The sequence below is a fragment of the Oryx dammah genome, unplaced genomic scaffold (assembly GCF_014754425.2).
Source record: "Oryx dammah isolate SB20612 unplaced genomic scaffold, SCBI_Odam_1.1 HiC_scaffold_14, whole genome shotgun sequence".
NCBI lineage: Eukaryota > Metazoa > Chordata > Mammalia > Artiodactyla > Bovidae > Oryx > Oryx dammah.
In genome coordinates, this window is record NW_024070198.1 from 38,194,954 (window position 1) to 38,210,372 (window position 15,419).

General features: G+C 44.5%; 1 protein-coding gene across 1 annotated transcript in view; it reads left to right on the forward strand.

The window, feature by feature from the left end:
* Window positions 1-15,419, forward strand: part of GRK5 (G protein-coupled receptor kinase 5) — a 228,158-nt gene that overhangs the window by 974 nt on the left and 211,765 nt on the right. The gene's annotated exons all lie outside the window — the stretch shown is intronic.

The window sequence follows — 15,419 nt, forward strand, 5'->3', positions numbered from 1 at the left end:
CTTAATTAAGAAAAGAAAGGTAAGTGTGCCAGTGCTTAGATGTGTTTTGGATGCAAATCATTAGATTTTCTGCATTAGGTTAGCAGGAAATACCGTCTAAATGGAGTGGGTAAGAAGCTAAGTCGAGACTATAAACGCACTTTTTGACTCTTCCTTGAGAAGGAGAGAGGGAAAGGGTGAGAGAGAAAGTGGCCCAGAAACTTAAGATGCTTCCTAAAATGATTCCGTGCGGGTAAGCATACACATTTAGGAACACCTGGAATTTATGTAACATTTCTTTTGCCAAGATTTGAGCTCTGGGTGCAGCCTTTTTATGAAAAGGGAAGTGGTTTTCCCTTTCATGGGAGGCGGCTTTATTTGACACCCAAGGTCGAATGCAGTCTCGGTAAGGTCTTGACTTCAGAAGAGTACAAGGCGAGCAGTCCACGAAAACGCCCTATTTACTTCTTAATATTTTTCATTCACACACCCTGATGAATGAAGGAAGACTTTGCTGGCCAGCAGTCAAACGGTTCATGTTGATCCAGCCGATTCCATCACCTTGTGGCACTGTACACGGGGTGTGAGTAGGTGATGCACAGCTCAACAGCTCATGTCGTAATTTCAGCTTCGTTTGTCTCCAAAGCAGCAGCCTGGAAGGTTTGCTTCGGAAACTCCAGCCGAATTGGAAATGTGCAGGTCTGTTCTTCCCATTGCCCAGAGCTTTGGTGTGAACAGAGTTTTAACAGAGGCTGTTCCTGGTGACTTCAGTTTCTAAAGCCCGACTATTTTCTTTTTTCCTAACCCAAAATTTTTAGCAAATTGGACCAAGAGGCTCGTGGGCTGTCTCCTGAACAGGGCAGTGAGTCCTGGAGGGGGAAAAAGCGGAGAGAACAGCCCCCAGCTCACAGCCTTTGCAGCCGCCACCTAGTGGTGGAATGTGGTTGTTCACCTGAGGGCTCGGGGGCTGGGAACGTTTTCCCTCTCCATTCTCAAATTTTTTTCCTGGGAAATCATTGGATGTGACGATACTGGAGGCTTTGCAAGTTTCACTGGTTTCTCCTGTTGCCCGGGGAATTCTGCTGCCTACTTTTGCTGCTCTACACTTATTTGCCTAGAGCTTGCTTTTTTTTTTCTTAGCATTTGATTGCTTCTTTTAAAATGTTTTGCTTGGAGTGGGCAGAGTATTATTAATTTTCTCCCCCAGTTTGGTCTCCCCAGATTTTTTCACTGAAATGAATGCACCGCTTGGTAATTTTGTCTGTCAGGTTAACAAATTGGTTTTTTTAGAGCCTTGGAAAAGAGAGCTACAGTCTGGAGGCTTATATGGAATGACCGAATTACAGTGATTAAAAAGTTCTCAAGAATGTGCCTTTTACTTCCTTTTCCTTTTAAAGTCTTTTCAGTTTCTCTTTGAGAGTTTGGTAGTCATCTCAGGGTGAGAAAATAGCTCCTGAAATTCCTTTGAAATGGAGGGGGCCTTCCCCGTAAGAATACGGAGAAACTGACACCTGAATGAGAAAAACTAATTACTTACGTGGAAATTTCATTTTGAAATCTGCATTTCTCCCCCTCTTTCTCTTTTATGTCTAAAGAGAATCCATGATTTTAAGTGCTTCCACTTTCTTCTCACTGGGTCTTTATTAAAGATTTGAGCACATATATTCTAATTACTGTAGAAGCTTTTAGAAATAAAAGCTATTTATTTTTCTCTTCTCAATTCTTACATAGTTGAAGTCATTCTTTTCAATTAAATAATTCTCCTAGTAACCACATTACCCGCATATTCAGAAATGAAAGTTCCAGTCAGTATAATGAAAGCTCTAACATAAAATTTGTTGTATCTTTAAAAATCTGAATTGTTTACAATGTTTAAAACCACTTCTTCCTTGAAGATTCTTGTGAGTGGTTATAAATGAGAAATATGGTTTGTGAATGCGAAATTTAATTTAGTTCAGTTAACAAAATAGATTGTAAACAATTTAAAATGTGGCTTTCAAGTAAAAGTCACATTTGTCCCAAACAATAGAGAAACAGGCCTTGAAGAAAGACAGACACACTTTGGAAATGCTATAAATTTGTAGTTGTCTATCTTGGTGGGTAATTTGGGGGCCTATCTTTGTTATTATTATGCATTCTCAAAGGCAGATGACTTCTAAATTCATTGTAAGTTAAAATTCTTACCATAATACTTTTATAAAGTGGAAAAATGAGTACAGCAATAACATAGAAAATCTGTAAGTGAATTAAAGTGGTTCATCATTAATAATTAGAAAACATTGGAAATAGCTTGCACCTTTGTGACTTTTTTGAAATAAGATGAAGATCTGGGTTCAAAATTTTAAACCACCCAAATATATTTTGTTCTGGACTCAAGAGAGCATCAACTTGATCATTCTCAGGAACTTTAGATTACTGTCCTAAAAATGGGTGGTTAAGGGTAAAAAAAGAAAAGAAGTTGAGACTGAATTCATGCCAATTTATGGAAATGACCTAAGTGATTAAGCATTTAATGAAAAGAAACCCAAGACTAATTCTATCTGTCTATTTACATTTCAGAATCTCAGAAAATTGGCAAGCACACTAATGCTGAAATCATAGTAGTGAGAAAGAGTGTTTGCAGAGGGCCTTTTGTGTGTTTCCTTTTGATTTATTGTTGCAGTAAAGGTTTTTGTCATGTTTTAGTGTTTTGCCTCACTTCTTTAAATGGTGGTGAGAAGAAATTTTGAAAGGTCCTATCCTTCCTTTCTTCCCAGGGCAGCAGTAGTCATATTTGATCAATAAAGAGGACAGAGAGGGAGTATCGATCACATTTTCCTGAGCGTGGTACTAGCAGGCACAACTATAGAACTGAGAAGTCAGACACGTCATGATTTTTGCCCTTGGTCAGGATGTCGAAAATCAGAACGTGCAAGGACCTTTCACTCACATCTCTCTGTAAATTTGTTGGCCTGGATCTTCCCCATGATTAAGATTGGGGACCTGGAAACAGGTGACTGCAGAGGCTGGGAAGGGCAGGAGACAGGAGGGGGTTTGAATGCAGCCAGCCTGCTGGGACAGACTCAGCATTCCACGGCAAGGCTGAAAGCCCTTCCCTCTTTTCCTTGCACCCCTAGTTCATGATGACAAAACTGAAATATTGTTATTAGAACACTGGAATGTCTCTGAAGCCCGCAGCCGTTTTAACTGTTATCGGCAGGCGTACTTAATCCACCCCTGTGGCTGCTTCTACCCTAAAGCTTCTCCGCACAGAAGAGCAGCAGTTTTGCATCCTGAGCTCGGGCAGCTCATCATGTGTTAAAGCTGCTGGGCTTATTAAGTACAATGCCATCATTAAACAAAACTGCCTTTGACTTTTTCAGAGTTTCTTTTCAGTCCTGACAACTTGGATGTGGAGAAACCAAAAGCAAATGGTTTCAGAGGCCTTGCTTTCTTACAGAAAGGTTTCAAATGATGCTTTTAATTAATCTAGCTGCCGGTTTTTAAAACCATCAGATAAATGCCCTCAAGACTCTCATCTTTCAATAGCTTAGCTGCTTCTTGTCAGATTCTAAACTCCAGAAAGCTTGATTCTTCCACTCCCTAGACTAATCCTTGTTTAAATTATGTCTTCAGCAGCCATAACTCTTGTAGTGGCTTGCTAAATGATACCCTTTGGGTGTGGGCCGAAGACTTCAATAACATCTGAGTGAATTTCAGGAAAGAGCTCAGTACAGGACCAAACTGACCTTTACCAAGGGCCATTCAACCCAGACCTGGGAACTCACAGTCTTCTAATGAAATGGTTTCAGGACTTCGGTCAATATTTAAAGTTAATAATTTGTTGCCGGTATACTTGTGGCTCATGGTAAAGCATTATAATATCCTGACAGTTTTGAAATAAACAAGTCTTATGGTTACAAAAATATATTACTACAATAGATCATACAATTCTAGGTGAAACTTGAGAAGATGATAAAAGTGACTAAAAACAGGTGACACATAGAAAAGGAAAGGGGGAATTTCTTCAGTCTTACAACCCCTAGCCCCCACACCTCACTTCAAAATAGAACAGTGAAGATAAAGGGTTTTAAGATGTGATTTTTAAATGATTAAAAATAGATTATGTGGGCTTAAATAATAGGAATGATTTTTACTTTGAAACACATGCTGTTACATTTCAGTGGAAAATTTTATTTTAAAATATCCTAAATATTGAAACGATTTTAATCCATAAAGCTTCTTAAAATTTTATCTTTTGGGGATAAAGACAATATTGTTGCATTTAATACCATCCAGATAGTTGGGGGAAGCACCCCATTTGGTATAAATCACGCTTACTTTTTTTTTTTAAGCAAAAATTCTTTATTATCATCAAATATTCAAACAATTATTCATGGTACCTTTTAAAGAGAAGGCAGTTCTGTCCTGTCTAGACTTTGCCCCCTCTCCCAGTTTCTTTTGTGAAAACCATTTTTAGATTGTCTTTTGAGATTCTTACAAGGCTCAAATCATTCATTTATTCATTCAGCCTTTGATTGTTGAAGGACCCTGTGGGAGGTGACACTTTGGGTGTTAGCCTTGGAGAGGTGCTGCTGGCAGTGGGTAAATGATGGAATTGGACATCATCATTAACCTCTTAGGCTTTTAACTTGATAAATCAGATTTGAGTAGAACCTGGTTTTTCCTCCAAGGAGCTGAAGCTGATTGTGGTATAACCTGCTTAGCTGGAAACTGTTGACTCTGCTGTGCCTAGAGCTTGGACACTAGCCTGCAGGACCAAAACATGACTTAAGGATAACTCAGAGGTCATATTTGAGGGATAGGCTGGAATCTGGAAGACAACTGCTAATTTTCCAAGATGGATGTTTTTATGAAGGTCAGTTCCCACAAATAGAAACCACTTAAGACAATCGCAAGAGGTCCCTTTGGTTGGGGGATGAGAAGATCCAAGAAGAAACTGGTGTCCACTTAAGACAATCGCAAGAGGTCCCTTTGGTTGGGGGTGAGAAGATCCAAGAAGAAACTGGTGTGCAGAGGTATCTTCCAGGCAACACCGTAGTGGTCTTCCTGGGGCAGCTCCTGGGCGGAACCAATGGGCCACTGTTCTGGAGGAAAGATGGTGGGGGCCGCCTTCCTTTGGATTTTTCTTCTGATTTCTTGGGCTTGAGCACTTCCTCTGGTAGAACCTGTCACCTGGAATAACCTGAAAATGTTCAAGTGTCTGTCTAGTCCTCTGAATATGTGCCCTCCAACATGGTAGCTACTAGCTGCATGTGGCTGTTTAAATTAATTAAAGTGAGGGACTTACCTGATGGCCCAGTGAGTAAGACTTGGAGCTCCCAATGAAGACTTGGAGTTCGATTCTTGGTCTGGGAACTCGATCCTGTGTGCCAAAACTAAAGGGCCCGAGTGCTGCAACTAAGACCTGGCACAGCCAAATAAATATTTTTAAAAATTAATTAAAGTGAACTATTCCATTCCATAAGTGTGCTGGCCACGTTCAAGTGCTCAGCAGTCACAAGGGGCCAGTGGCTGCCCTGCTGGATGGTGCAGAAGGGGAGTACCCCCGGCTCTGCAGAAAGTTCGTGGGACGTAACTTCTAGGGTTCTACACACATTGAGTTAAATGAGGGTGAGAACCTCATAACTTCTGATGTGAAGACTGGGAGAACAAGGGAGGGGGTAGGGGGAAGGAGGCGAGAAACAGAGGGGCTGGGGGATTGGAGATTAGGACTGTGTCCTAATCAGAGAAAAACACAGTTCAAGGACAATCATAAACATTGGTGATGGTAATAAGCCACTCATATTTCTCACCTTCCCCACCTTTTTTAGTATCTTTTTGGGAAATTGGCTTCGATTGAGCAACTGACTGTCCTGATTCAAATTAAGTGTGTATTACAGGCTTCCCAGGTGGTGCTAGTGGTAAAGAACCTGCCTGCCAATTCAGGAGACTTATATAAGAGTCGCGGGTTCGATCCCTGGGTTGGGAAGATCCTCTGGAGGAGAGCGTGGCAACCCACTCCAGTATTCTTGCCTGGAGAATCCCATGGACAGAGGAGCCTGGCAGGCTACAATCCATAGGGTCACACAGAGTCAGACACGACTGAAGCGACTTAGCATGCATGCAGATACACACTATTAATTAAAAAAAAAAAAAGTTGTGTGTACAGTAAATCCACAGAAAGAAGGAAAAAAAAAAAAAAAAAACCCGCTTTCTATTTACTTCAGAAAAGGTGGTCTAAAATGAACAGGGCGATTGATAAAAACAATTTTAAGAGTTTCCATTTCTTTTGAACAGGACAGATTGCAAGAAGATCATGGAGAAAGATGTCAAAAACACACTGTTCTTGTATCCACTTTAAAATGATTTCTCCTTAATAACTTTTCCTGTGAGATTTGAAACATTTTAACGGCAACGCTGTTATAACACACTTAGAAAGCAGCATGATTATTTGAAACAATAAAACAGCTCACTGCTGTTCTTGGGGTCAGAAGCAAAGAATAGCTATCTGAAGTTGTGCCAAAGAGTCAACTGGTAACCTCCTCCTGACAGAAGTCAGTAATAAATTAGGCTAATTTCCACAGGGCCTGTTTTGTCTCTAGGAATCTGTAGCCTGTGGAGTATCAGTATTTTTTTTTTTTTTTTAAGGCAGTGATGAAATAAACCTCAAAGGACAACTTCCGGGACCTGTGCAGAAAGTAAAAGAAACAGATAAACAGATACGAACATTCCTGGGTTGGGAAGCGGCCACAGAGGCCCACGGGGTGGCCAGGGCCTGGGCTGCCCCAAGGCTTCTCAGGGGTTTTCCTCATCGGTTCTCCACTTTCCAGAATAGAAATCACCCCTGCTTATCAGATGGGGAAAGTGAGATGGAAGAAAGAGACCCGCTTGTCCAAGGTTACTTGAAATGTGGACTTTTCTGGAGAAGCCCTCCAAAATCCTTTAACATTGCCAAAGAAACCTTTCCCTTCCCTTATAATCATATTAATATAAGCCCCAAACTCCCACAGAAACCAAAACCCCCCAAACCAAACCCATTTCTCAGTGCGGTATGGTTTCTAAATGTAAATGCTTTGAGGTTGCTATTGTGGGCGAGAAAGAGTCTCTAACATTTTCTGGGGAAAGGGGCAAAGAAAATGGGAATCTAACTGCCCTCCCAGACCCTGATTTCAGCTACATTGAGAGCAGTTGGAGGATGTAATTCCTAGTACGCTCTGAATGACTACCATAAAGTGAGTCCTCATAGCATTTCCATTTTAAAAGTAGAACTGTTGGGACTTCCCCAGTGGTCCAGCAGTTAAGACTCCATGCTTCCAAGGCAGGGAGCCTGAGTTTGATCCCTGGTCCAGGAAGATTCCAGATGCTTCAGGGCAACTAAGTCCGCGTGCCACAACTGCTGAGCCGGTGTGCTGCAACTGAAAAGATCCTGCTCGTGGCAATGAAAATCCCACCTGCCATAACTGAGACCTGGCACAGCCAAATAAATAAATAAAAGCAATGATTTAAAGAAGCAAAACATAGAACTCTTTATCACCGCCAATGAATCTGATTGGCGGGGGTGGGGGGGGGCGGGGACAAATGACATACATGCCCGTGCGTGTGTGCACGCGTGGCTGTGATTCTTTCTGAAGCCGCATCACCTGTGTTCTCCCACACCCTCATGCATACCTGCACACCCGAAGAGCAAGGCCAGTCAGCTTCTTGGCATTCTTGGTCCTCCTGGCAGGGCTTGGGGAGAATCTTGAGTAGCCAAAGAATTGCCCCCGAGGGACAGGAGCTTAAAGGAGATGGACGGTAGTAGCCACACGTCAGTGGCGGCAGCCCTCTCCTGGGCAGGGCCGGGGGTGAGTGAGCACCCGGCCAGTGCGGGTCACGTCTGCCCCGAGCCCCGCTTCCTTCGGTGCCTGCTGCCCCTCGGGAGATCCTTGTCCCCAAGCACCTCTGTCTGATGGTGGCACCTCAGGTATACGCTCTGCTGCTGCTGCTGCTGTTGCTAAGTCGCTTCAGTTGTGTCCGACTCTGTGCGACCCCATCCTCTGTCCCTGGGATTCTCCAGGCAAGAATACTGGAGTGGGTTGCCATTTCCTTCTCCAGGTATATGCTCAGGTCTCTGCAACTCTCTTTACTAATAAAAAAAGTAGGGGGACTTCCCTGGTGGTCCAGTGGCTAGAACGCTGCACTCCCAGTGCAGGGGCCCAGGTTCGATCCCTAGTCAGGGGGCTAGAGCACAGGCGTCTCAACTAAAGTGGCCAGGTGCCACAACTAAAAACTCGGTGCAGCCAAATAAATAAAAAAATGTTGAAAAGAGAAAAAGTAGGGGGCTGGGAAGGGGGAGGGGGAGACCTACTGGAGTGATTTCCCTGCCACATCGCGGGGCACACCCCTTCTCCCTCCCTAAGAGAATGTGTGAAGCAGCCTTTTTCCCCAGAAAAGCTCTCTCAGGGTTAACCTTTTAGATATTTCAGGGGTAACCATATGGGTATTTGCGTTTAGAAACCAGAACATGTGTGTGCGCACACGTTTTGCATTAATTTAGCAACTTTTCAAGGCTCTTTGGGAGCTGAGAGTGTCTTGGGGGTTGCTGATGGAGAGGAGACAGCAGGGATGTCACCAGCCCCCTAATGAGGGGACAGGAAGTCAAGCCTTTGATCTGCTCCTGCAGAGAAGGTGAAGCTCTGAACTTAACCACTACAGGAAAGGAAGTGGGGGGTGAAGGATAGAGTGACTCAGCTACAGGGTAGAGAAAACCCAGCCAGTGTAATTGGTCTGCATATCTGATAAAAGGCCTTATGAAACCTCATTTGAAATGGAATTCCATCTTGGCACGGGTCTTAGCACACTTGTGAAATGGAAACAAGCTGGAGAAGGTCAACAAACGGGCCATGGAAAACAGCGCTCCCATGGCTTGTGTAGGAGTGCGCTCTGCTCCGTCAGACACTCAGGAAGAGCTCCTGGGGATGCTTAGATAACATCCCTGAGAAGGAACCCCAGGCTCTAGAAAAGTAGGGGGTTTTTGTTTAGTTGCTAAGTCATGTCTGACTCTGGAGACCTCATGGACTGTATGTAGCCTGCCAAGCCCCTCTGTCCATAGGATTTCCCAGGCAAGAATACTGGAGTGGGTTGCCATTTTCTCCTCCAGGGGATCTTCCTGACCCAGGGATCGAACCTGCGTCTCCTGAATTGCAGGTGGATTCTTTACCACTGAGCCACCAGGGAAACCCAAAATAGACATTTGGGTGCGGACAGAGAATTGGGCTACAGGCTTGATCCCATTTTTCTCAAGCTGAGTGCTGTTGTGGGTTGATGCCACCAAGCCTACAGTCACAGATTAAGGAGGCTGTCAGTCAGATGAGTGTGTGCCTGCAACATAGGTGTCCAACTAACCTTGATCTGGGAATGACTGACTGATGCTGTGTTTGGTATGTGGAGGAGGGGAAGAGCCAAGAAAATAAGATCCTCAAGAAGTGGCCTTGGGGGACTTCCCTGGTGGTCCAGTGGCTAAGACTGAGTTCTCAGTGCAGGGGGCTCAGGTTCCATCCCAGCTCCCATGCTGTAACTAAAGATCCTGCTTGTCACAACTAAAATAAGATTTTTGCATGCTGCAACAAAGAAGGAAGGACCTGAGTACTGCTGCTAAGACCTGAGCAACCAAATAAATAAATGTTAAAAAAGAAAGAAGTGGCCTTCAAGTTGCAGTAGATGGCAAATGAGGAAATGACTCAGCATGGTTAAGAAAGATTAACTAAAGGTATAGGGCAAATTGGAAAATGTTTTCCAAATGTTTGTCTTAACTGTGAAAAATGTCTGGCAGACCTCCCCGCCCCCACCCCCAATTTGGAAGTGGTGTGTGTTACTTGTTTTGGAAGAAATAAATATTTGCATTAGTCCAAACATTCGGGGCAAACAGTTTGCCCCAATCTGAAGGCTCTCTGTGGTTCAAAGATGTTTCACACTGATAGCACTCATACCTTTTTTGGCTAAATCGGAGGTAGCTTAGGACACGATGCTCACATGCTTTTCGCATCACTGCTAGAACAACGCTGAGCAAATGGAAAGAAAATAGGAAGCCAAACATTGCTCCTTCCAGACCCCGGAATGGCTGATGACTGACCTGGCATTTGAAGGATAGAACTGTTATAGAAAAATGGCCTCTTTGCTCAGGGGTAAAGAGGCTGGATCCAATTAAGACAAGGAAAATGTATGCTCGCTCAGGGGAAAAAATGTCCAAACAGTCAATCCTGTAATCCTCTCTGCAGAGGAAGGGGCCTTCACGACGGGGCTTTATGGATGATGCCAAACCCTGTGCTATATAATAATTAGTAACCATTGCTTATTCTGCCACACACTCGTTCCCCAAACCGCTAACCATTGCTTGGGGTGGAATGCATCAGGCCTAGATATTTGCCCCAGATGTCTTCCCATCAGTAGTATCCAATTAGAGGGTTTTTTAAAGTTAAAGCTTAATTTCTTATAACATAGAGCAGGATGCAAATTAAAGAAGGACAAACCTGATTTCCTCGACGTTTCCACGGGTGACTAAGGTGAGGGCTGGTCTTCCGGTTCCCTTAAGTTTACTATCAGGTGGCTAACTGTTTTATATCCTAGTGCCTGGTACTGTCGCTAGTCTTTCTGGGCGGCTTGCAAACATTTAAGGAATGCCCGTGAGGGGGTCAAGCATTTGAGAGGCCTAATCAGAGAAGTGGACTTACGTCTGCTTATAATTTCATTCTCCCATGGTGGGCCTTTGCGTTCTAATTGTCTGCCCTAAGCAGAGGGTTTGGGGGAAATCCCTGCAAGCAGAATTCCCAGTGGAGTAACCCTAGGTTGGTTTCTGCATCTTCCCCAGTGTCATAAATCCAATATTTAGTAAAGTCCCACTGTGTGTGGGGCTCCATGTGAGGCTCTGAGTCGGGGACAGGAAACAATGGAGTTTCCATTTCTTTCTTTTTAAATAAAGGTGGTTTTGTTTTAATTTTATTTATCTTTTTGGCCACACTGACTTTGGAACTAGTTTCCTGACCAGGGATCAAACCAGTGCCCTCAGCAGTGAAAGCGTGGAGTCCTAACCATTGGACCGCCAGGGAATTCCCCCCTTCTTTCTAATGGAATCATTTAGGAATTATACAATCCTTTGTACCCATGATTTCATTTACTCTTTACAGTCCTGTGAGGTGTGTTTTATTCTTCCCTGTATTATAGATGAAGAATCAAAGACTAAGAGAGGTAAATGCCTTTTCCTGGTGCAATCTGCTAGTTCCACAGCCCAGAGCGAGTGCAGAACCCAGTCTCCACTCTGGTAGTCTTTCTGCTCCATCACAGCTGCTGCCCTCAATAATCTTACCAGCTAACAGGAGCATCAGTACTAACATGTATGTAAAATAATCAGTGTGGCCCTGGGACTCATAGTTCAGTATGAATCATTCTACCTGATTTGAAGGCTTTCAGACACTTGCACGGACACTGTATGCTGTGTGTGTGTATGTGTGCTTAGTTGCGCTGTCATCTCTGACTGTTTATGACCCCATGGACTGTACTCAGTCAGGCTCCTCTGTCCATGGAATTTTCCAGGCAAGGATACTGGAGCAGGTTGCCATTTCCTACTCCAGGGGATCTTCCCGAACCCGTGTCTCCTGCCTTGCAGGTGGGTTCTTTACCAATGAGCTGCCTGGGAAGCTCCTGCACAGACAGTACTTGCTTACTAAAGAAAATGCAAAGAACAATGCAAAAAACATCCAGAAGAAAGTAAAAATCTCCCTCCTCCCATGTGCCCCTGCTACCTGTCCCACCCCTCAGAGATAGTTACTGTCAGCATTAAGGTGGGCATTTTCCCCGATCTCTATGTGTATGCATGTATGAACATACAAATGCATTTGACACCAATGGGATCTGGGTATACACGTGCTTCTGCAGCTGTTTTCAGTCAACAGTAAGTTGTAGTGCCTTCCCATATCTGTGTTTATAGTTTCCCATGAGATGGAAGGGTGTAAGGAAAAATTGTGAAAGACTCTGGAGTGTCGTTTCAATGGAATGCTGGGTGTTTTCTAACAGACCCTTAGGGGTTATCTGGTTGTAAACGGGTCTGTGTCTTTGATTGTTTTGAAGTAGTTTAAATGATGTATTTAACCAAAACATTTACCATAAAGAAGGCACTGGAGAAGACCCTGATGCTGGGAAAGATCGAGGGCAGGAGGAGAAGGGGACGACAGAGGATGAGATGGTTGGATGGCATCACTGACTCAATGGACATGAGTTTGAGCAAACTCCAGAAAATAGTGAAGGACAGGGAAGCCTGGCATGCTGCAGCCCATGGAGTCAAAGAGTTGGACACGACTTAGCGACCGAACAACAAACAATTTAGGTTTCCCTAAATTTTCAACAGTTTAGGTTTTCCAGTTTTTCAATATATTGTAAACAGTGTGGGACTATTCTCCTCACTGGATAACATTATATACTTAGACACTTAGTTGCCTAGCACATGGTGGTCACTGTCTCATAGGGTCTCCCACCACCCCATTCTTCACCCTCCACTTTGGGAAGAATACTGATAATTTCTGAAATGGAGTTAAGTGACCCTAGGTATGTACAGAGCACATTTTCTTATGAGGAAGAAACATGAGGACATGTGATGCGACATTTTTGAAACCTTTAGGATTTAACGCCCCCATGTGAGTGTTCAGTCATGTTTTCTACGGTATTCAAAGCCTCAGTTAGGGAAATAAGTTCGGGCAAAGACTGACTTGGCAACAACTTCGTAATTGCTCCTGGGTTTTGCATGTGTGAATCAGCAGGGAACACAGGCTCAGATAAGGGCCCATATTTCTTTTGCTCTTTTTTTCTTGGCCTCATTGCGAGGCTTGTGGGATCTTGGTACTCCAACCAGAGATCAAACCCGGGCCCCTGGCAGTGGAATTGAGGAGTCCTAACCACTGGTCTGCCAGGGAATTCTCATGTATTTCTCTCCTTGGCTCATCCCCACCAGCCAGATTTGGCAGCCATTATTATTGTTATCTCAGGTTGAGAAAAAGCAAGCTCAGAGAGATGATGTGATTTTCCAAAGTCACACAGCAAGGACCCACTTCTTCCCATTCCTCCTGGTGCTAGCTCACTGCATCTTTCCCCATCTTTAAGGACTTCCATGTTTGTGGTATGTTGAGTAACTCTAGGGAGGCATCTGAACTTGAGGTTCAGAGTTCGTTGTTCAGAGGAAGTAGATTTATAACTGTATTTTGGGGAAGGGGGGGCACCATTTCCTAATTCTTTCAAAGGTGCTGCTGTTGGTTCCACATATTGTCCTTTGCCTCCTGTCACTTAGCCTGTAGGGCTTTCTCCTCTGTCCACTTCTGCAGGTTCTGCCATTGGTAACTGCTTTGACTGCAGGTTTGCATATGATTTACCTGGGTGAGGGTTCTGTGGGTCCCACCTTGAGACTCCAGGGCGCAAATAAAAACAGTACAAAAGAGAACAAGTCCTGGCCCTGCCCACCCTAGTGTATCTCCTGAGATAAGCTTGGCTCCAGAGCAAAGTCCAAGGTCCTGGGTCCTCAGTATTTTTGTAGCAGTTGGAGGAGAGAGTGGCATTTTCTTCCAGGAAGCATTTGCGGATGTATTGGCTCATCTGCCTCGGGGCTCACCGCGCCTGGAAGCCATAGGGGAAGGAGAAAGGCTGTCCCTTAATTGCATGATGTCTTCACAGGGCCGTGGGCTCCCTGTCATCTGCAGGAAGGAGCTCCACCACCAGAGCCCGCTCCTCCCTTCCCCAGAGGAAGGGCCTCAGGACCAAAGGAAGCCCCGTGGGCACCCAGGGCAGGACCAGCGTGGAAGCAGCCTTCAGAGTAGGACCTGAGGGTGCTCCTCCACGGCAGTTGGACTCTTAATACTGATTCCCAGGCGGCATGAACTCCCCAGGGCCACTCAGGGCTGCGAAGGACCACAACATGGGCGGCTTAGAACCACAGAAGTTTATTGTCTCACAGTTCTGGAGGCCAAAATCAAGTTGTGGGCAGGCCACGTGCCCTCGGAAGGTGCTGGGGAAAGATATTTTCCAGACCTCGCTTCTGGTAGCCTCCAGCGTTCCTAAGCTTGTAGATGACGGCCTGCCTCTGACTGTGTCTCTTCAGGCAGTTTTCACTCTGTACTTGTCTATCTCTGGGTCCAAACTTCTCCCTTCTATAAGGGCACCAGCCTTACTTTTTTTTTAAACACGCTGATTATATATTTTTTTAGTTAATTTTTATTGACATCAGTCTTAGGTTGAAGGCCACCCTAGTGATCTCATTTTAACCTAATTACCTCTATAAAGACCCTGTTTCCAAAAGGGTCACATTCTGAGGGCTATGGCTTCCACATATCTTTTTTGGAAGGATGGGGGACCAGACACAATGTAACCCATAACATCAAGGTCTGCCCACGATATTCTGAATCAGAAGCTCATGGGAAGCACCTGAGAAGCTGTATTTTTGAAACTCCCGAGGATCAGCCAGGTGTGAGGACCACCACCCTGATGGGCCTTAGAGCCTGTAATACAAAGTGAAGTAAGTCAGAAAGAGAAAACAAATATCGTATATTAATGCATGTATGTGGAATCTGGAGAAAGGGTACAGATGAACCTAGTTCCAGGGCAGTAATCGAGACCAGATACAGAGAACTGAAGTGCAGATATAGGCAGGGAACGGGAGGGTGGGATGAACTGGGAGACTGGGATTGACATATATACCGTATCATGTGTAAAATTTAGAGCAGTAAAGCGCAGGAAGCTCAGCTCAGTGCTCTGGGATGACCTAGAGGGACTTCCAGGAGGGAGTGAGTGAAGTCCCTCAGTTGTGTCCAACTCTTTGTGACCCCATGGACAGTAGCCTGCACCAGGCTCCTCCGTCCATGGGATTTTCTAGGCAAGAGTACTGGAGTGGGTTGCCATTTCCTTCTCCAGGGAATCTTCCCGACTCAGGGATCGAACCCAGGTCACCCGAATTGTAGACAGACGCTTTACTGTCTGAGCCACCATATATGTATACACATGGCTGATTCACTTCGTTGTACAGCAGAGACTAACATAACAACGTAAACAGTTATACTTCAGTAAAAAAATAATTAAAAAGTAAAAGTTTTCTGACTTTCTTCAGAGATGATCTTGGAGACTCAGCTCCAATCTGGCTCCCTAGATAGGACCCTCTGCTGCTTCCCTCGCAGTAGGTTTCTCCCCTCTGCTCACATTTTTTAGTATTGGGGAACTCATACCCTCTGTCAAGCTGGATTTTAAATATATATATATATTAGGTAGGCTTTTTGCTTCACCCACTGAACAGCAAACTGCTTGAGAGCAAGGACAAGGGATTTTTCTCTCCTTGTATCTCTCTGGCCTCACCAAATGGTAATGGTAAGTCTGCTGTTCAAGCCCAGAAATGCCTGGTGCAGTGCTGACCCACCGAGTCCTGGTTCTGCTTTGGCAGCACTGGTTAATAA